This window comes from Pelodiscus sinensis, chromosome 11 (assembly GCF_049634645.1).
Source record: "Pelodiscus sinensis isolate JC-2024 chromosome 11, ASM4963464v1, whole genome shotgun sequence".
In the NCBI taxonomy this organism is placed as follows: domain Eukaryota; kingdom Metazoa; phylum Chordata; order Testudines; family Trionychidae; genus Pelodiscus; species Pelodiscus sinensis.
The window spans coordinates 43,084,547-43,107,368 of record NC_134721.1 but is presented as its reverse complement, the minus strand read 5'-3'; the positions used below and the strand labels follow the sequence as shown (position 1 = coordinate 43,107,368).

The 22,822-nt window shown below is 47.0% G+C and overlaps 1 protein-coding gene across 2 annotated transcripts in view; it reads right to left on the bottom strand.

The window, feature by feature from the left end:
• The window catches only part of DOCK3 (dedicator of cytokinesis 3), a 539,706-nt gene that overhangs the window by 231,835 nt on the left and 285,049 nt on the right, over nucleotides 1-22,822 (bottom strand). The gene's annotated exons all lie outside the window — the stretch shown is intronic.

The following is a 22,822-nucleotide window of genomic DNA, read 5'->3' as shown; positions in this document are numbered from 1 at the left end:
CCCAGGGGCCACAGGAATGGTGCTGGTCGCTTCTGGGAGTGGTGCAGAGTGAAAGTAGATAAGGGAGCCTGCTTTTGCTCTGTTGGCACTCTGGACTGTTAGCACCCAGAATCTCCTGATTTGTATGAGGTAGCCTTCAGGAGATAGGTTGTAATTCTGGGAGAGTTAGTAACCCTACTAACTGGGAGATGGCCAGGCTCAGGCTCTCCTCCTCACCCCACAAACTCCAGAAGGCAGCAGTGAGACTCACAGCATGAGCCATTGCATCCCCTGCCCAAGGGTTCACAGCAGAAGCATCTCCCTGCTCCATGTCCAAATTCCACAGCAGGGAGCATACCAGCAGTGAAATTGACATTCTTGTCAGTTTTATAACTACAGGCAGTCCCCGACTAACGTGGATCCGACTTACGTCGGATCCCTAGATATGAATGGGGCTTTTCTCGCCGCGGAGGACTCAGGAGGCGGACCGCCCAGATGCGCTGCGGTCCCGCCGCCCGCGTCCTCCGCGGCGAGAAAAGCCGCTCCGCGTCTCCCTGCTCCGCTGGGCCCCCCAGCAGACCAGGGAGACGCAGAGCAAAGCCGCGGCGAGAAAAGCCGCTCCACATCTCCCTGCTCTGCTGGGCCCCCCAGCAGACCAGGGAGACGCGGAGCAAAGCCGTGGCGAGAAAAGCCGCTCCGCGTCTCCCTGCCGTCCTCCGCGGCGAGAAAAGCCTGGTCTGCGGTCTCGCCGCCCGCGTCCTCAGAGGCTTTGCTCCACGTCTCTCTGGTCTGCTGGGGGGGGGAGGGGGCACAGCTAGTGCGCCCCCCCCCCCAGCAGACTAGGGTTTTCTCCCCGACGCCTGGGATAGAGCAGCTGGGGCGCTGCCGGGTTGGTCCAGTAGCGCCGAGGAGCGGTGCTGCGGGACCAACCCGGCAGCGCCCCAGCTGCTCTGTTCCAGGTGTCCAGACTCAGCCGCTATTGAAACTGATCAGCGGCTGATTCCAGGAAGCCCGGGGCAGAGCAGCTTTGCCTCGGGCTTCCTGTAGTCAGCCGCTGGTCAGTTTCAACAGCGGCTGAATCTGGACACCAGTTCCGACTTACATACAAATTCAACTTAAGAACAAACCTACAGTCCCTATCTTGTACGTAACCTGGGGACTGCCTGTACTTTTATTTCGTATTTGGTCTCCAGCTCCTGACCAGAGGTTCAGGGGTACAGCTGTGAGATTGGAATTGGAAAGGAAATGTGAAATAGCAGCAGCCATGAAACTGACAATAATGCCAGCATTTAGCTCTAGTACACTCCCTGCTGTGAAACTGAACTGTGGCTGGCCCACTGCCCCTGCCAGTAAGGCTGGGAGCCCAGCATGCAGCAGTGGGGCTGCTCAGAGAGGCCAGGAAGCTCGGTGTGGCTGGCAGAGGAGGAGGTGGGGGCAGTGGCTGGGCCAGGGCTGTAGGTTGAACTAATTTAGGTCAACCAAATTTTGTAGTATAGACAAGCCCATAGTAAAGAAGTAGCGGCAGCAAATGGAAAGAAAATGCATGTATCTGTTTACAGTTAAATTGTGTGGCTAACTCATTTTGCCAATTAGGTTAAAAATTTATGTGGGAATTCCACTTAGAAAATTCATGCATCCGTAACCCTTGTCATAGTAATATCCTAGAAAGCTACACTACATTTTGCTGGGCTACATAAATCATCCACACCATGGGAATGAGAAAACTGAAGTGGAAATCCCGTTTGTAACTTTCTTAGGCAACAACATAGTCTTCACATTTCATTTTGACAGTCATATTGTTCACTTTCTTTTCTCTTTCTAAAACCATGGAGAGTTCACTGATACCATGCTTAGGTACATCTGCTCTGTTACCAGCTATTTATAAATCTTCTCCATCCTTATGAGACTGACTTATTTTCCCCATTTGCATAATCTTTAAAAAGCAGCATTTACGTTAGAAGCCTCTAATTTGTCGATAATATGTTTTCAGGTGTTATATACTGGTTGTCACATTTATTAAGTTCTGGTTCCATAAACATTTCTTTGGATGAGGTGGAGTTCAAAGTAACAACAGAGACCTGTTTTTCTACTATTAGCACCAAAACTGCAGTATGAGAAGAATACAGCACAGTATTCATTACATAATACTTTCCTGAAGATTAAGTTGTTCCTTTCTAGCAAATAAATTAGTTCAATATTTAAAATAATCTTGTAGGAAATTGTACTAATTCTTCACTAGTTGCATCGTAGTATCTTTTTAAAAATTTAAATGTAATCACGTAACTGATGGAATAATAATTTTTCCATATAATATATACTAGTACAGAGAAGCAGAAGTATAAGAAAACTCGGTAATAAAGACAAACAAAAAAAGCATAATAAGAGAAGAGAACTGGCTATGACTGTTAATTTATATTAATGTGAGCACATTTTTGTTGTGTTTATTTGGGGGTACTGGTTCTTGAGACGTGAGCAAATATAATAAAAATGCAATGTGTCTTTTTTCCTATGGAACTGTATATACATGTTTATGAACTACTATTTGAAATTCTAATTAGTGAGGAAGTGAGGTCCAGATCATCACGAGTTAAAGCCACCTTTGTACACCTTTGATCCCCAAGGATATTGGGGACTGATTTGATTCTCAATATAAATAAGAACAACCTCAGGGCTACTCTACTATGTGCTGATGTGTAACAGCCAAGGTAAACCCCAGATAAAATGGATTATGGAGAGGGATTGGTACAGAGCTAGTTATTCCAGCTCTACACCAGCCAGGAATTTGTATTTGCCTCGGAAATCTCAACTGCCAGTTTAGTGCAGCTTTATGGTCCCTTGTAGCAATTATAGGCATAAATTAACAACTGTTAAAAGACTGAATATGATCCATTTCTCTTACCAGTAATTTGCTTTTGTAAGATATTAAATTTAAAATGGAAATGTATAATGTTGTTTAAAAAAAAAAGTAAAGACTGGACAGACTTATACAGCAAACCTAATTACAGTGCAGTCCTGGTAATAGTTTAAAGGTATTAATTTGACCTACAATTTCCTGGCACCTGAAGTGGACAAGTTAACTTTAATTCAGATATCTAATTGTACAGGAAGCAGTGTGATTCATTGGAAAGCGCACAACACAGAATTCAGGTGATCTCAGCATCATTTCTAATTTAGCTACTGATTAGGTATGTAATCCTAAATCATTCATCCTCTACGTGTATCAGTTTTTCCACCTGCATCTGTACAAGGATAATAGCGCCTACCCATCTTTAGAAAGAACTTTGAAATCCATCAACAAAATGATCCCTCACTCTCACAGACCTTGGGAAACAAGTCAATACTCACCTACAGACAGCCTTCCAACCTGAAGCAAATACTTACCAGCAGCCACATAATGCACACAGAAACACTTACCCAGAAACCTAGCAACAAACCTCTGCTAATTCTGTTCACATATCTATACAAATGACACAGTCACGGGACCTAACCACATCAGCCACACCATCAGGGGCTCATCTACCTGCACATACACTAACATGATATATGCCATCAAGTGCCAGGAATGCCCCTCTGTCATGTATATTGGCCAAACCAAACAATATCTATACCAAATGATAAATGCAAAAATCAGACATCAGGAATGATAACACACATAAACACACATTTAACCTTCTTCTAGATATTCAGTAATGGTTTTGAAAGAAGCAATCCTTCTAAAAAATAATTTAAAAAACTGGTTCCAAAGGGAGACAGCTGAACTGGTATTCATTTGCAAATTGAACACTATCAACTTAGGACTGAATAAGGATCTCAACAAGTTGATGCATTACAAAGGCAATTTCCCCTTTCTGAATATTCACATCTCCACACCCATGCTATGAATGACCCACTTCCACCCTGATTTGATCAGCTTCATTAACACAAGGAACTTCTTCCTTATATATACACTCCTGCTTCTGAAACTTCCATTACAATTCATCTGATGAAGTGGGTTTTACATATGAAGCTTATGCCCTAATAAATCTATTAGGCTATGTCTACAGTGCACGCTTATTTTGGAATAAGCTATTCCGGAAGAAATACTCTGAAATACCTTATTTGCATCTACACCACAGGGAAGCCTCAAAATTAGTCCCAGGTAGGCTCCCCTACTGTGGACATATTACCTCGATTTACACCCCCAGGAAGCACTGACGAATGATTACTTTGAATGGCCTGGGGGAGGAGCTATTTCAAAATAGCAGCAGTGGAGCGTCCACATTACTGCTATTCCGAAATAGTTATTTTGGAAGAGGTGTTATTCCTCGTGGAATGAGGTTTACAGAATCTGGAATAAGCCACCCATTATTTTGAAATTATTTTGAAATAACAGGCTTGCTGTGTAGACCCTTGCAAAATTATTTCGGAATGACATCCGTTATTCTGAAATAAGGCTGCTGTGTATATGCACCCTTGGGCTGTGTCCAGACTCCATGCCTCCGTCGACGGAGGCATGTAGATTAGCCAGATCGGAAGAGGGAAATGAAGCCGCGATTAAAATAATCGCGGCTTCATTTAAATTTAAATGGCTGCCCCGATCTGCCGATCAGCTGTTTGTCGGCAGATCGGGAGAGTCTGGACGCGATGCCCCGACAAAGAAGCCTTTCTTCATCGACACAGGTAAACCTGGTTTCACGAGGCTTACCTGTGTCGATGAAGAAAGGCTTCTTTGTCGGGGCATCGCGTCCAGACTCTCCCGATCTGCCGACAAACAGCTGATCGGCAGATCGGGGCAGCCATTTAAATTTAAATGAAGCCGCGATTATTTTAATCGCGGCTTCATTTCCCTCTTCCGATCTGGCTAATCTACATGCCTCCGTCGACGGAGGCATGGAGTCTGGACACAGCCTTAGCGTCTAAGGTGCCACAGGATTCCTCTTTGTTGAAACATACAGGCTGTGTCTACACTGGACCCCTTTTCCGGAAAAGGAATGCAAATAAGACAAGTCGGAATTGCAAATGAAGTGGGGGATTTAAATATCCCCCGCTTCATTTGTATAAACATGGCTGTCGCTTTTTTCAGGCTCGGGGCTTTGCCGGAGAAAAGAGCCAGTCTAGACGGGATCTTTCGGAAAATAAAGCCTTTTACGAAAGGTCCCTTATTCCTGATTTTAAGAGGAATATTTTCAGCAGCAGTACCTTGGCTGCCAACACGCATGTACGATGCAGTCTCATCATGGAGGAAGTGTGCAGGCGCGTGCGTCATCAACTGTCCCTCCGCTCCTTCTCTACCACAGAGAAATGAGGCTCCGAAGCAGAGGGGAGGAGGGAGGATCATGGAGCACCACAGGCACAACCATCTTGAAGAAAATCAGCTACTGCACAAGGTGAAGTAACTACCTCTTCTTCTTCTTCTTCTTCTTCTTCTTCTTCTTCTTCTTCTTCTTCTTCTTCTTCTTCTTCTTCTTCTTCAAGGAGTTTCCCTGAGGGTGCTCCACTCTATGTGACTAAGGAGCAGTTCTCCAAGTATCTGGAAGGCGGGGCTTCCGATGCTGAGTACAGGCCGCAGACAGTACTGCTAGGCCAAATTGAGTGCCCAGAATAGCATGTTTATCTAAAGCATAATGTTCGGTAAACATATGCACTGCAGCCCACATGGCTGCTTTGCAAACTTCTGTAATTTGTTATATATGTAATATATGGTTGTGCCAATTTTATTCCACTATATGATCTGAGGAAGTGGGTCTGGCCCATGAAAGCTCATCACCTAATAAACCATCTTGTTAGTCTTTAAAGTGCTACATAGTCCTGTATTTTGTTTCTGTAATTGGGACATTCTGTAGAATGAAGTGGATGTGGACACTGCCCTGGGAGAGTGAGTACATATGTGACTGGGAACGGAAATGTTGTTTAATGAGTAACATAGTTTGATGCATGTTGCAATCCATTTAGAAAGTATCTAATTGGATATAACTTGGCCTTTAGAGCACTCTGCTACTGAGAGAAAAGTCTAGGAGATTGTCTAAATTGTTTCGTTTGTGCTAGGTAAAATGCAAGTGCTCAGAGAACATCCAAGGTGTGAAGAAGAGCAGCACGAACATCCTCATGCAATTTGGGATAGAAAAAAGGTAAGTATAATGGTTGATTAATGTGGAATGCTGATATGACTTTGGGAAGAAATTTCAGATGGGGTCCAAGAATTACTTTATCTTTGCAGAAAATAGTATAAGGAGGATCTGCCATAAGTGTAGCTATTTTGCGACTCTTCTAGCCATAGTGATGACAATCAGAAAGGCGACCTTCATTGACAGGTGTAACAATGAACACGTGACCATGCTTTCAAAAGTTTGCCCTATCAGGGCTCTGAGTACAAGATTAAGGTCCCACCAAGGAAGTGGTTGTTTCAGAGGAGGAAAAGCATTGTTCAGTCCTTTTAAAAATCATTTCATACTTTGGTGTCCAAAGACTGTATGGCTGTCTATGGGAGAATGCTCACTTGAAATTGTGGCAAGGTGTATTCTGATGGAAGCGATAGCGAGGCCCTGCTTTTTCAGAGAAAGTAAATAATCCAGAACTTTGGGGACAGGCACTGAATTAGGGAGCACAAAGTGATCCTAGGCCATAATCGAAAATGTTGTCATTTTTTTTAGTATGTGCACCTAGTGCTTGATTTCAGGCTATTCATGATCACTTAGAATCATAGAATACTAGGACTGGAAGGGACCTCGAAAGGTCATCGAGTCCAGTCCCCTGCCCCCATGGCAGGACCAAATACTGTCTAGACCATCCCTGATAGTCGTTTATCTAACCTACTCTTAAATATCTCCAGAGATGGGGATTCCACAACCTCCTTGGGCAATTTATTCCAGTGTTTAACCACCCTGACAGTTAGGAACTTTTTCCTAATGTCCAACCTAAACCTCCCTTGCTGCAGTTTAAGCCCATTGTTTCTTGTTCTATCCTCAGAGGCCAAGATAAACAAGTTTTCTCCCTCGTCTTCATGACACCCTTTTAGATACCTGAAAATGGCTATCATGTCCCCCCTCAGTCTTCTCTTTTCTAAACTAAACAACCCAATTCTTTCAGCCTTCCTTCATAGATCATGTTCTCTAGACCTTTAATCATTCTTGTTGCTCTTCTCTGGACCCTCTCCAATTTCTCCACAACCTTCTTGAAATGCGGTGCCCAGAACTGGACACAATATTCCAACTGAGGCCTAACCAGCGCAGAGTAGAGCAGAAGAATGACGTCTCGTGTCTTGCTCACAACACATCTGTTAATGCATCCCAGAATCATGTTTTCTTTTTTTGCAACAGCATCACACTTCTGATTCATATTCAGCTTGTGGTCCACTATAACCCCTAGATCCCTTTCTGCCGTACTTTTTCCTAGACAGTCGCTTCCCAGTCTGTATGTGTTAAACTGATTGTTCCTTCCTAAGTGGAGCACTTTGCATTTGTCTTTATTAAACTTCATCCTGTTTACCTCAGACCATTTCTCCAATTTGTTCAGATCATTTTGAATTATGACCCTATCCTCCAGAGCAGTCGCAACCCCTTCCAGCTTGGTATCATCTGCAAACTTAATAAGCGTACTATCTATGCCAATATCTAAATAGTTGATGAAGATATTGAACAGAGCCGGTCCCAAAACAGACCCCTGCGGAACCCCACTTGTTATACCTTTCCAGCAGGATTGTGAACCATTAATAACTACTCTCTGAGTACAGTTATCCAGCCAGTTATGCACCCACCTTATAGTAGCCCCATCTAAGTTGTATTTGCCTCGTTTATTGATAAGAATATCATGCAAGACCGTATCAAGCGCCTTACTAAAGTCTAGGTATACCACATCCACCGCTTCTCCCTTATCCACAAGACTCGTTATCCTATCAAAGAAAGCTATCAGATTGGTTTGACATGATTTATTCTTTACAAATCCATGCTGGCTGTTCCCTATCAGCTTGCCACCTTCCCAGTGTTTACAGATGATTTCCTTAATTACTTGCTCCATTATCTTCCCTGGCACAGAAGTTAAACTAACTAGTCTGTAGTTTCCTGGGTTGTTCTTATTTCCTTTTTTATAAATGGGCACTATATTTGTCCTTTTCCAGTCTTCTGGAATCTCTCCTGTCGCCCATAATTTTCCAAAGATGATAGCTAGAGGCTCAGATACCTCCTCTATCAGCTCCTTGAGTATTTTAGGATGCATTTCATCAGGCTCTTGCATCTAACTTTTCTAGGTGATTTTTAACTTGTTCTTTTTAAATTTTATCTTCTAAACCTACCCCCTTCCCACTAGCATTCACTAGGTTAGGCATTCCCTTCAGACTTCTCAGTGAAGACCGAAACAAAGAAGTCATTAAGCATCTCTGCCATTTCCAAGTTTCCTGTTAGTTTCTCCCTCCTCACTGACCAGTGGGCCTACCTTGTCCTTGTTCTTCCTCTTGCTTCTAATGTATTTATAAAAAGTCTTCGTTTCCCTTTATTCCCGTAGCTAGTTTGAGCTCATTTTGTGCCTTTGCCTTTCTAATCTTGCCACTGCATTCCTGTGTTGTTTGCCTATATTCATGCTTTGTAATTTGTCCTACTTTCCATTTTTTATATAACTCCTTTTTTATTTTTAGATCATGCAAGATCTCGTGGTTAAGCCAACGCGGTCTTTTGCCAAATTTTCTATCTTTCCGACACAGCGGAATAGCTTGCTTTTGGGCCCTTAATAATGTTCCTTTGAAAAACTGCCAACTCTCCTCAGTTGTTTTTTCCCTCAGTCTTGATTCCCATGGGACTTTACCTATCCAAAATCCGCCTTCCCGAAATCCATTATTTCTATTTTAGTGTTCTCCCTTCTATCCTTCCTGCGGTGGGCGGGGAGCTGCTGCAGCCTCCTCCGGTTAACCAGAACTGGTAAGCATCACCCGTTAAGGGTGATTCTTACTGGTTAATCAGTTAACCTTTCACATCCCTAACTTGAACCCAGAAGGGGGCACCTGGTATCTTTTCTTGTTATGATTTACCACTAGTGCTATAGTGGCCAATCCCAGGCACATTACTTTTGCTGGGTCTAACAATCCCTCATTTGTGACAGATCTTGAGGCTGATAAAATATCAGAGAGATATCTCATTGACTGCTCCAAGAGATGGAGCTTCGATCTTGGATCTTTCCACTTGTATGAATGCAGTGAAGGCAAACCAAGTAGAGGTTTGTCGCACAACCATGCATAACCTGTCTGCAAGAGAAATTAGACTATCTCAGAATGAACCAGATTTGAAGCCTGAAGATTTTTCTGCCATTTTGAGGTCCATTATAGCAGGGCGAGGGGGTTCTATACTAGGGAAAGGGGTCTGGTGGAAGAAATCTGATCCTGAGAGAGGATTATTCAGTCCAAAATGTTAAAACTAAAGAACTGAAAGCTATTCTGAAGATTTTCAGGAGTTAAACAAAAATAGCTCATGATATAGTTCTAGAAGGTGATACATCACAAGGTTCTTTTTCTCTGCTGTAGGCAGCAAGATGGAACTGAGGGAAGGTCACAGCCACTTTGCCCTTAATGTCCTTGCAGAATGGCCTGGGTCATGCATGGACACAACATACACTATCTGTTCAAATCACGAAGCACGTGCATTGGGATTTTTGGTGGCAGAATGCATATTCTCTTAGACACTGAAGATCACTACCGATCTGGGGTCAGGGTATGAATAAAGTACTGCAGACAGGGGCTACTTCAAGCGTCTGGAACAGCCCCCAGCCCACAGCAATTAGTCCTGCAGCACACTAACAAAAAATATAGATGGTATCATGAATTTTCATGGGCACAACCCAAAATTGTTCTTTCCCTATGTTAGCCTCTTATCCCATCTCATTGTCACTGGACTTTTTTAGAAGTTCAATCACAAATAAAATTTCTGAGAAAACTGAAACACCAAAAATTACTGTTATTGTTCCCTCCCACTCCCATGCCTCCTTGAGTAACAGGCCTATGCTGTGCTTGGTCTTCCTATTGTTTCTAATGTATCTGTAAAATGTTTTCTTGTTATCCTTGATGTCTCTTGTTAGTTGAATCTCATTTTATGCCCGGTCCTTTCTAATTATCCCTATATCGATCTTTTGTAATTTGACCTAGTTTCCAGTTCTTGCAGGATTCTCTGTTGAGTTTCAGGTAATTGACACTCTCCTTATTAAGCTAGGGTGGTCTCTTATGTGACAACTTCTCTCTGTTTGAAGCTATAGGAGGTCTTTCACAGGCTTATTTTCTAGCTGACGGGTGGGAATCCTACAGCCTATGGGTTGAATTCAGCCTACTGCTTCATTTCATCCAGCCTATGGCAAGTCTTGGTGCTACAGGCTGGAAGCTTCAAACCTGTCTCTACGGCCCCTAGGTGCAGAGGTGATTGAGGGAAGCTCTGTGAGCTGCCTCTGACCCTAGCACCAGTTCCACAGTTCCCACTGGCTGGGAACCACAACTAATGAGACCTGCAAGGCACTGTGGAGAGCCACCTGGCCCTTCCGTCTATGGGCCAGGCATGGTGGTAGCTTACAGTACTAGCATGGAGCCAAGGCATGTAAGGAGCCTGCCTCAGTCCTGCTGTGCAGCCAACCAGGAACTGCCTAAGTGCTGCATGGCTGGAGCCTGTACCCCAATTCCATGCCTGCAACCCAGCCCCCTACCCCAGCTCTGAGCCCCTTGGCCACAACCCCAATTCAGAGCCTGTGCCCCAGCTGGAACCCTCACCCTCTCCCGTACCTTTCCCAAGCCTGGAGCCCCCTTCTGCACCCTGGAGCCACACTGGTTCCCCCCACTGTGCTTGGGAAACCTCATGCCCTCATTCCCCCTCACTGCGGAGCTGTATGTGGCCCATGACTGATTTTTTTCTGTGAATCAAAGGCCTCTGATAGAAAAAAGGTTCTCAAACTCTGTTCTAGCTGCATGTATATCTGTCTCTTGGCAACCACTTCTCTTCAACTCAGCAATTTCTGACACTTCAGTTAATTGTTATAGAAACGGAATAGTTAAGTAAACTCTTATGGAGAATGGGAATCTAACAGATGAATCTTAATATCAGGTTAGACTCCTTTCCTATATTTCTTTAAAAAGTGTTCTTTAAAATTGCCCAGCTTATCTGTGGCAGACACATTTGTTTAACTGTTAGACTTAACTGAGTCACTTAGGCTATTCCAATAATTCTTCTTCCTTTTCTATTCTGGAGAGCCCCAAATATCAGTCATTCTACCACACAACTTGTAGAAATTTTTCCCCAAAATGAAACAGCTCTGAAATCTGGTTTTTTTTCCAGTTTGGGACACTTCTAAACCTATCTGTCAAAATATACACAGTGATCACAATGGCACAAAATTCCTTTAGGCAAATGTTAAATATTTCTGTCCATGGATCCAGACATGATTTAATCAAAGCTCAATCGAATGATTTAAAAGAGCTGCTTTTTACACATGAATTGCAGATGATCACCTCCTTTTCTATAATAAATAAAAAGGCTTTTGTTTAGAAAGAGAGGGTTACTCACCCTCTGCAGTAATTAACACTCTTTGAGATGGGTGTCCCTGTGGGTGCTCCACCTTAAGTATTTTGGCGCCACAGTGCGCCTGGCTGGAAGGTTTTTAATAGCAGTGGCTTTGCCAGCTAGCTCACACATGCACAGAAGCGCTACAGCGCTAGGCAGCGAATGCACATATGTGAGACGCGATCCCTTCAGTTCCTTCTCTGCCCTGGAGAAATAAGAAAATAGTACCGAAGCAGAGGGGAGGAAGGGTGGGTGGTGTGGTACCCACAGGGACACCCATTTCAAAGAACGTTAGTTACTGCAGAGGGTGAGTAACACTCTTTCCTCTTTGAGAAGTGTCCCTGTGGGTGCTCTACTTTAGGTAACTCCAAGCAGTTTATCCTCTGGAGGTGGGAGCTTTGGACAATGTAATGCCCTTCTGGGCTGCGGTCAGGATTGTGTTCGAATGCAGTAAGTAGCAAATTTGTGCGTGGAGGACCAGGTGGCCGATTTGCATATATCAGACAATGAGATGCCTTGTATATAAGCTGTTGATGTCGCCATGGCCCTGGTGGAATGTGCACGAAGTTGTGTAGGTGGGTCTTTGCCAAAAGTTGAGTATGCTAGTCTGATGCATTCTATGATCTTTTTGGTAATCCTCTGGAAGGAGATGGGGAGTCCCAGGGATCATTTGGCGGTTGACAAAAATAGCCTGTTGGTTTTCCAAGTTTGCTTAGTTCTTTCCGGTAGAATGCAATGGCCCTCTGTAAATCAAGTGTATGGAGTGTGGCTTCTGTCTGGTTGGCGTGAAGTTTTGGAAAGAAGACTGGGAAGTTAATAGATTCATTGCAGTGAAACGAGGCGAGCACTTAAGGCAGAAATTTAGGATGAGGTCAGAGGACTACTTCGTCTTTATGGAAGATGATGAAAGGGGGGTCTGCCATAAGGACTGCAATTTCACTGACTCTCCTGGCAGATGTTATTGCCACTAGTAGAGCCACCTTCATAAAGAGATGAAACAAAGAACAAGATGCAATAGGCTCAAACGGCCTCCGTGTTAAGGCTCTCAGGACCAATTTGAGGTCCCAGGCTGGAGCCGGGGTTTTGATGAATGGGTAAATGTTCTGCAATCCTTTGAGAAATTTTTTGGTAGTGGGATGTGCAAACAGTGACTTGGTGTCTATTCTTGATGTAAGGCGGTAATAGTGGAGAGGTGAACCTTTAGGGAACTAAGTGAAAGTCCTGAGTTTTTGAGTTCAGTTATGTATTATAGGACCGCAGGTAACAGAGCAGAAGATGGTTCGAGGTTGTGGAGGTGAGCCCAGGTGGAGAATCGATGCCACTTGTACAGGTAAGTTTTGCGTCTGGATGTTCTCCAACTACTAAGGAGGATCTTCTGGACTTCCTCTGTGCATTCCGTTTCTAGTGAAGTGAGCCATCAAGGAGCCAGGCCTGGAGGCGCAGGGTGTGGAGATGAGGATGTTGAAGGCAACCACAAGCCTGAATAAGGAGGTGTGGGAGCTGTGGGAGACGCTGTGGGTGATCGACTGACATCTGGAGCAGGTATGTATACCAGGTCTGTCTGGGCCAGTTGGGCACTATCAGTAAAACATTGGCATTGTCCTAGCACACCTTGGTGACTACTTGGTGGAGCAAAGGTATAGGAGAAAAAGCATATAACAGAGCTGTCCCCCAGTATATTGTGAATGCATCCCCTAGGGATTGTGCTCCAATGCCTGCACGTTAACACTAGTGTGGACACTTCTTGATGGCACTGGTGGCAAACAAGTCAATCTGAGGGAAGCGCCACCATGTGAAGATCTGGTGCAAGACAGTGGGGTCTAGTTCCCATTCGTGGCCCGCGGGGAAGTTCCTACTGAGACAGTCCGCGGTTGTGTTGTCTTCGCCCAGGAGATGTAAAGCAATTCATGTTATGTTTTGCTCGATGCACCACGTCCATAACCGGAGTGCCTCCCCACATAGGGGGTAGGATCTTGCCCCCTCCTCGCCGGTTTTTGTAAAACATTGCAGCTTCGTTGTCCATAAAGATCTGCACTGTGAAGTTGGAGATGTGGTTTGCAAAATGTCGGCAGACATAGTATACTGCTCGGAGTTCGAGCACATTGATGTGCATCGTGCTCTCTATGTGGGTCCGCCATGCTTGTGTGGTAAGTGAACCCAGGTGGGCTCCCCAACCCTGATGTGATGCATATGTGGGGGTGGTGAACGATGGGGCTTGTCTGTAGAAGTGGATCCCGGTGCACACATTTCATTCCTGAGACCACCACTGAAGAGTGCACCTGACTGTATTCAGTGGCGAGACCAATTTGTGTAGGCTGTGTATGCGAGGTCTGTACACCGATCTCAACCAGTGTTGTAGAGGCTTCATGTGTAGTCTGGCATGCAGGACAACTACAGTTGCTGCTGCCATGTGGCTTAGTAGTTGGAGACATGCCCTGGCTGGTAGTTGAGGGGCAGTGGTGTGAAGTTCTACTAGCTGTGATATAGCGAGGAATCTCTGGTGGGGTAAAGATGCAATTGCATGTGTGAAGTCGAAATGAGCTCCTATGAACTCCAGTACTTGGGTTGGCTGGACGTGACATTTGGAGAGGTTGATTTGAAGGCCAAGTGACCTGAACAGGGACATAGTAGTGGTCACCAAGTCCTGAGTTTCCTGGAACGAGTTGCCTCTTATGAGACAGTCGTTGAGATAGGGGTAAATTGGTACTTTCTGTTTTCGCAGATGGGCCGCCAAGACCACCAGGACCTTGGAAAAGACCCTGGGGCCATGGAAAGGCTAAATGGTAGTACTGTGTATTAGAAATGTTGGCCCCCTGCTGTGAACTTTAAATACCTTCTCTGAGCAGGGTGAATGGGGACATGGAAATATGTGTCTTGGAGGTCAAGAGTCACCAGCCAGTCATCTTTGTTGAGGGAGGGTGACCATCTTGAAGTGTTGATACAGCACATGCTTGTTGAGAGCTCTGAGATCGAGGATGGGTCTCCAGCTCCGTGACTTTTTCTGTGTGAGAAAGTATTGGGAGTAGAAGCCAGCATTTAGGTATTGGTGTGGGACCCTTTCTACTGCATTGATATGGAGCAGGTGATTGATCTCTTGGCATAGAATAGTCTCGTGAGATGGGTCCTTGAAGAGGGATGGGGTGGGTGGTTGGGTTTTGGGAAGATATAGGAATGGGATGCAGTACCCAAGTTTTATCACGTCCAGAACCCATTTGTCTGTGGTTACGAGGCACCACTGTTGGTAAAATGGTACTAATCTCTGGTAGATGGTTCGGGTGAGGGAAGACTAATCTGATGGCTCTTGACCAGACCTTCAAAAAGTTTGTCTCGAATGAGAGGACTGGGACGGGGCTGACTGTCTCCTTTTCCCCTGATGCTGACACTTTCTAGTGTCATATTGTCTCTGAGCGTGACGGAAAAAAGATCTGTTCTTCTGGGAGTAAGGATTATTTTGCTTTCTTTTTGGTGCAGGAGCCTGAGTGCCCAATGTTTTGAGTGTGGCTCTGGAGTCTTTGAGGGAGTGTAAGGAAGCATCAGTGCCATCTGCAAAGTGCTTCGGACCTTCGAAAGGGAGGTCTTCCACCTTCATCTGGACCTCCTTAGGAAAGCCAGAGGGGTGGAGCCAGAAGGCCCTTCGCATCACCACTGAGATGGCCAGGGCTCATGAAGCTGTGTCCACGGAATCCAATGCAGCTTGGAGGGCTGTGCTGGCTATCAATAGCCCTTCATTGGTGTTTGCTCTCATTAGTTCTTTTTTGTCACCTGGAATAATAAAGTCTGTAATTTACTCAAATATGTGGTGAGAGCATTTAGCTAGCATTGTGGTGTAATTGGCTATGCATAGCTGTCAGGAGGCAGAGAAGTATGATCGTCTGCCCATTGCATCTAGCCATTTCAACTCCTTATCAGTGGGAGTGGATTTAGGGATGTTCAGCTTGCTCCTCTGGTTCTCTGCCTCAATTACTATGGAATTAGGGGCAGAGTGTGAGAATAGAAACTCAATCCCTTGAGAAGCTACATAGTATTTCCTGTATCAGAGGGATAGCCGTGTTAGTCTGAATCTGCAAAAGTGGCGAGGAGTCCTGTGGCACCTTATAGACTAACCGAAGTGTTGGAGCATAAGCTTTCGTGGGCAAAGACCCACTTCATCAGATGCATGTAGTGGAAATTTCCAGAGGCAGGTATAAATATGCAGGCCAGAATCAGGCTAGATATGACGATGTGGATCCAATCAGGGAGGATGAGGCCCACTTCTAGTAGCTGATCTGGAGGTGTGAATACCAAGAGAGGAGAAGCTGCTTTTGTAGTTAGCTAGCCATTCACAGTCTTTGTTTAATCCTGAGTTGATTGTGTCAAACTTGAAGATGAACTATAGCTCAGCAGTTTCTCTTCGAAGTCTGGTCCTGAAGTTTTTTTGCTGCAGGATGGCTACCTTTAGATCTGCAATTGTGTGTCCAGGGAGATTGAAGTGTTCCCCTACAGGTTTTTGTATGTTGCCATTTCTAATATCTAATTTGTGTCCATTTATTCTTTTACGTAGGGACTGTCCACTTTGGCCAATGTATATAGCAGAGGGGCATTGTTGACAAACTGCGGCAAAAGCTACTCGCCAGCCCCGCACCGTGCATGTGCCAGACTGGCACTGCACATGTGCGCAGCGCCGGTGAATGCAGTGCACAGAGCGACCAGATGAAATCTACTCGCCCGTGGTGAATAGAATCAGCAGTTTGTCGAGCCCTGGGCATGAGTGTATCTCTGAGAGACAGAGGAGATAACTGTGTGAGTGGGTGAGAGGAGGTAGTGAATTCCTTATCACTTAAAGATTGATCAAAGTCAGCCCGATCCCTTGAGGTATTAAGCGATACCATTGATGTGGGTCTCAAGTGGAGCTGGGCAACACATTGATGATGTTGCTGCTGAGCCCTGTAAAATGCCCAGAGGTCCCAGTATGGCCACGTGGGAGGCACTGGCATAGGTGGCGGTAGCTACTGTGTAGGTTGCCAGTGTGGTAATGTTGGCTGAGAGCGAGTGGGTTTTCGCCATGGCATAGAATGTCTGGGAGGGGTTGCAGCCATTATGGAAGCCTGATCCTCCTCACCAGAGAATGAAGGTATAGCCATGTCTGGCAGGGATATAGAAAGCCCCTCAGAGTGGGGGAGGAATCAGTGCCAAATAGAAGTGTGGGGGGCACTGAGGAAAACATGAAGTCATCAGTCGATGTATAAGGGCAAAATGGTGGCACAGGTGGTAAAAAACCTTGTGCCTGCATATGCTTTGGCTTTGCCCTGAGAGGGTAAGGCACAGGTGCTGGGAGTGGTAGCAGTGCTCTAGTGCCTGCACAGCTATCATGCCCAGTATTGCTTCGTGATGGTGGGACTGATGATGCGGTTGTAGCTTTGTGCTGTTCTGAAGTGCCAGACTTGGGCTTGTCAGAACGTTTAGGCACCTTGGCCAGGTCTTTAGACCCTTGGGGCACAGTAGGAGAATGCTGCCCCGGTAAGTGCTTGTCCGGAGCCACCACAGGGGACAGATCTGGCTTAGAATTCAGGGATCGCCCTTTCTTAAGTGAAGGGTTCCCTGTTAGCTGCTACATGTGCTCTCTTCTGTTTAGAAGGAGTAGAGCTGGCAGCTGTGGCAGGTGGTACTGCCTTATCAGACATGGCCGCTGGTGACAATGGTAGAGGGATGAAGGGTGACCAGGGTCAGAGGCTGGTCTGCAAGAGCGTTTGAGGGGGGTCCGATCAGCCTGAAAAACCCTGAGCCAAGGTCTCAATTTTCACTGATGATAGTGAAAATGAAAGTAAAATATGCTGTGATTATAAAAACCCCTGCCTGGGGACAGGGTTCAAAGCAGTAGATAAGCCCCCTGTTTGAAACAACAGCGCTCCCACTTGGGGGACACTTCACACAAAAAATATTTTTTATTTATTTTTAAATAAAATATATGAAAAAATGATATTTGTCAGCAGTATAAGAGAAGGCTGAGGAAAAAAGGTAAGGAAAAAGAAAAATCTCTTCAGAGTATTGTGGGAGTCCTCTGAGGGGATGCTGGAGGCACGGAGTTTGCACTTGTCTCCTGAGGGAGACGTCAGTCGATATGTTCTTTCGCGTATCGTTGTTAGTAGTAAAGAAAAATTAAATAAGAAAAGAGAAATAATGTAAAAAATAAGGCTAGCTGTCTCTATGACGAGAACTGCAGAGCACACTACGAGTTCCGACAGACACTGGCAGCGGCAGAGAAGGAATTGAAGGGACCACATCTCGTGCATGTGCATTAGCCGCCTAGAGCTGTAGCACTTCTGCACATGTGCAAGCTAGCCGTCAAAGCCACTGCTATCAAAACCCTTCCGGCCAGGCACACTGCGGCACCAAAACACCTAAGGTGGAGCACCCACAGGGACACTCCTCGAAAAAGAATGTTTAGTTTCCTCTTTAATCTGTTTTCATCATTTTTGTTGTTGTGCTGGAGTAAGATGATTATAGGGCCAGAACCATGGCCATGGTCCAAGGCTGGGTTGGGAACAAATTCACAGCTGGGCATATGGCTGGGTGTAACTCCACTCCTGCCCCCAAGTGAGGAATGGAGCTGGGGTCTGGCCTGTAGCTGCGTTTGGCTCTTCTGTTTCCCTGGCCAGGAGCTGAGGCTGAGGGTGGGGCCAAGAGCAGAGCCCAAGCTGGACCACGGTAGGGGCTAGAAGCTGGGTCCTTAGCTGTCTGTGTAGCTGCGCCAGGGTTTGGGGCAGGTCAGGTTCAAGGCTGAGAGACAGGGCCATGGCTGGGGGCAGGGCCAGCACAGAACAGGAGGTGTAGAATGGCTGGGTGGTGCTCCTGCTCCACCAACCATGGAGGGTGGCCTGGCCCATCCCACCACAATCCTCTTAATGTTCCTTGGCACCCCATAGGGATCATGCCCCACAATTTGGAGACCTCTGTTCCAATGACTGCCTACTGCATAGTCAAACTGGCAAGAAGAATGGATCTGAAGTCATATATACGTATTTATATCTAACTAAGAGTGAGGAACACAAGTTATGGTAATTCTAGCATCTCTCCAATCCACTATGACCCTTCTTAGGTGACAAGGAAAACAGAGCTTGATGATCTCAGCCCAACATCTAAACAAGCAACTGGGCTCCTTTCAAAATTCTCATGCAACATGGCACAAATCAGCATTATCACTTTACACAAAAACAACTTTCACTCAGCAGAAGACCTCGACTACATTAACAAACCAGTCTAAGGCTAAGCATTAGGAATTAAAACAAACAAAAGGAAGCTTTTCTTCACACAGTGCAAAGTCAACCTGTGGAACTCCTTGCCAAAGGTTGTTGTGAAAAGAAATTGTTACTCACCTTGTGCAGTAACATCTGTTCTTCGAGATGTGTGTCCCCGTGGGTGCTCCACTACAGGTGTCGGGCTCGTCCCGGCGCCGCAAACCGGAAAGTTCTTGCTAGCAGTAGCCCCCTCCGGAGGACCGCGCATGTGCAGAGCGTCCCGCGGCATTCGCGCCTTTTCTGCATCGCGCGGTCTGACCCGCCAGTTCCTCCTAGCCGGAACATCTGAAAGAGACAAGACAGAGCTCCGAAGCAGGGAGGAGGGCGGGTTGTGGAGCACCCACGGGGACACACATCTCGAAGAACAGATGTTACTGCACAAGGTGAGTAACAATTTCTTCTTCTTCGAGTGATGTCCCCGTGGGTGCTCCACTACAGGTGAGTATGAAGCAGTCATCTAACTGCTGGTCGTGCTTCGGAATTACTTGTGCACAGAAGAAAGAACTGCCTGAGCGACTGCTGTGTCTGCCGCTTTGAGACGGTCAAGGGCATAATGTCGAGCAAACGTGGATGAGGACAACCATGTAGCTGCACGGCATATGTCCCGTAGCGATACGTTCTTCATGAATGCCGTGGAGGCCTCCATACTCCTGGTTGAATGTGCGGTTGGTGGACAGGGTAGAGACCTGCCCGAGGGTGTAGCAACGAGTGATTCAGTTAACGATATGTGCCGAAATACGTTGTGACGACAGTTGATGACCTTTAGAGCGATTCGCCAGTGACAATAGTAATCGTGGAGACTTCCGGAAGGGACGCGTTCTGTCTAAATAGAATGCCAACACCCTTCTGACATCTAATGTGTGCCAGCGGGCTTCCTCAGGTGTAGCATGTGGCTTGGGGTAGAAGGTAGGAAAGACTATAGGCTCGACGGAGGTACGCAGCTACGACTGCCATGGTCTTTGAAAACACTCTTGGGGCTGCGGATAGGCCAAAGGGGAGCACCGTGTATTGGTAATGATCATCTCCCACGGTAAAGCGTAGAAATCTCCTGTGAGCTGGATGGATGGCAATATGGAAGTATGCGTCCTGTAAATCGAGGGACGCGAACCAATCCCCTCTGTGTAGTGCTGGGATGATGGAACCCAGAGTAACCATCTTGAATCTGTGTCTTCGCAGGTGGCGGTTGAGGCCGCGAAGATCTAGGATCGGTCTCCATCCCCCAGACTTCGTCTCGGTGAGGAAGTACCGGGAATAGAAACCTCTGCCTCGGAACTCGGGAGGAACTACTTCCACCGCACCTATGGTAAGCAGGTGCATGACCTCCTGACATAACAGGGATTCGTGAGAGGGGTCCCTGAAAAGGGACAGGGATGGGGGGTTGGTGGGAGGTAAAGTGGAGAACGGAATGGTGAGCCCAGAGGTTACGATCTCCCTGACCCAACGGTCCGTGGTGATGGCGAACCAACGAAGGGAGTAAGGGTTCAGACGGCGGTGGAAGAGCTTGGTTACTCGTGTTGGGGATTCCAGTAGGGGGATGGTACGCAGACCCTCGACAAGTCCATCAAACTTGCTGCCGGGGTTGTTGCTGGTTGTGATTTTTGTTAGGCTGCTAGCGGCGGCGTTGGGGGCGCTGCCTTTGTCTATGTTGGTTGTAAGGTCTAAAGCGTTGGTTGGAATAAAAAGAAGAAGAAGAAGGAGGAGGCCTTTGTCTGTTATATGGACAAGCTCTCCTGCGCCTGAAAGGCGGAGTGTACATCCCGAGGGTTCTTAACGTGGTTCGGGAGTCTTTTCTGGAGTGAAACACTTGATCCGTGTTTTGGGCAAACAGGGATGCTCGGTTGAATGGAAGGTCTTCCACCTTAGGCTGTAGATCTTTTGGCACAGAAGCCAGGTGGAGCCAAGAGTCACGTCGCATGACGATCGATGTCGCCGTAGTGCGGGAAGCTGAGTCGGCAATATCCAGAGATATCTGGAGTGCATTACGGGCCACTGTGTAACCCTCCTGCACAATGGATTTCAGTACGTCCCTTTTGGAATGTGGAAGATGTTGTATCAACGGCACCAACTTCGAGTAGTTATCGAAGTCATGGTTGGCAAGATGGGCGGAATAGTTTGCCATCCTTAATGTGGCTGTTGCCGACGAATATACCTGTCTGCCGAGCAAGTCCAGACGCTTGGCTTCTTTGTCCGCGGCGGAATTTCTCGCTTGTGCGGACCTTGCCTTTTGTTGGGCTGCGTCGACAACGATGGAATTTGGTACGGGGTGAGTAAAAAGAAATTCTGCGTCTTTGGCATCAATAAAGTATTTCCTGTCCTTGCGTTTATTGGTAGGCGGCATAGATGCCGGGGTTTGCCAGATGTTTTTAGCTACTTCCAGGATAGCGGCATCGAAAGGGAGAGCTAGTTTTGACTTGTTGGACTGCTGTAAGTTTCTAAGGAGGGCATGGTGTTTTGGTGGTGCCCCAGAGGTACGTAAGTTTTGTGAATGAAATTGCTTGTAGTCATCCGCAAGAGGAGGTTCGTCGTTAAACACCGCGTCATCCGGGGAAGAGGAAGCGGCATCTGTCGGAGAGGCCACGGGCTGGTGCTCTGCCACCGGCGACTGAGTGGTATCGTCACGCGGGGCAGAGGTTGTTGATGCATCCCCGGTAGGCGTTGGTGGGCGTTGAGCCGGCGGAATAGAGTCCTGGGTAGTCGGCCGTGGTGAATATAATTGTTGCCGGTCTGGGGACAAGGGTGAGCGCCTTGTGACTGAACGTGAATGATCAGAATGAGGCGAGGTGTGCATACGATGGCGAGAACCACGGTGTGAATATTGCAGAGAGTAAAAAGCGGCGCTCCTGTGGTGCGGTGATAGCGAGGCGGTGTAATGGATCGCCTTGGGGACCTGTAATAGCGATGCGTAGAGGAATAATCGTAATAGTGATCCTGCCGTCTTTGAGGTGGTGAGAGCGATGGTCCAGGGGAGAAAGTCGCCCTATCAGAACCTGGAGAAGGTGTGCGAGGATGGTGGGTCTTCCTTTGCGCCTTAGTCGGCACCGCCGTGGATGGTAGAGCCTGGGGGACTGGGCTACCCGGAATGGAGGCAACTGAGGCAACGTCAGAGACTTCTCCCGGAAGGTGTGGTGACCGAGGTGCAGAAGATGGGGATGGTGGAGCCGTATCAATCCCAGAGACGTGGGGTAGTATGGCCGTAGGGGCCGGTGCCGAAACAACAGAAGGAGCCGGCTCAGCCGCGCACAATGGTTGGTCAGTGCGGGCTGGTGCAGACGTGCCCTGTGTGTGTGGGGTAGCTGCATCACTAGGTCTTGAATGGGATGACCTAGGTGCCGAGTGTTTTCTCGGTGCCGTATCCGGTGCCTTTGGTGGTTGCGGCTTAGTCTTCGGTGCCTGCTTAGGCTTCGGTGCCGGGTCGACTCCCGGTGCCGGCTTAGCCTGGGAGCGATCATGAGGCAACGGTGCCGAGTGCCTCGGTGCCAAGGACTGCACCGTATCTGGCTGCGGTGCCGCTCAGAGACTCGGTGCCGCCGATGATGGTGCCGATTCCGGGCGGCTTGGCGGGACCGATATCACTGAGAGTGCGGGGCTCGGCGCTGATGTGCTGCGGGCTTTCGATAACTTGTCCGCTCCCTGTGTGGGAGGGTGGCCCGACGAGCCTCGTGCGTCTGCTGCACTTAGGCTCTTGGACGGAGCGGAGCCTCTTCTGTCCTTGGACTTATGCGCGCCCAGAGCCTCTCGTTCTGTTGCTGACGGGGGCTGGAGAGCCTTATTGAAAAGCAGCATTTTCAGGCGCATTTCTCTGTCGCGCCTTGTGCGTGCAGTCAGCTTGGGACAGTAACCACATTTCTGGGGGATGTGGCCTTCTCCTAGGCAGCGAATGCAACGGGAGTGGCCATCAGAGACGGGCATGGCCTCTCCGCACGAAGCACATTTCTTAAATCCCGGAGAGCCGGGCATGTCTACTGAGGAGGTCTCCGGGGAAAGACCAACTTGAGGGGCTCGCCGGAGTGTCCCTCAGGGTTTATAACGGGAAAAGAAAAAAAAATTTTTTTTTTAAACTATTAACTACTA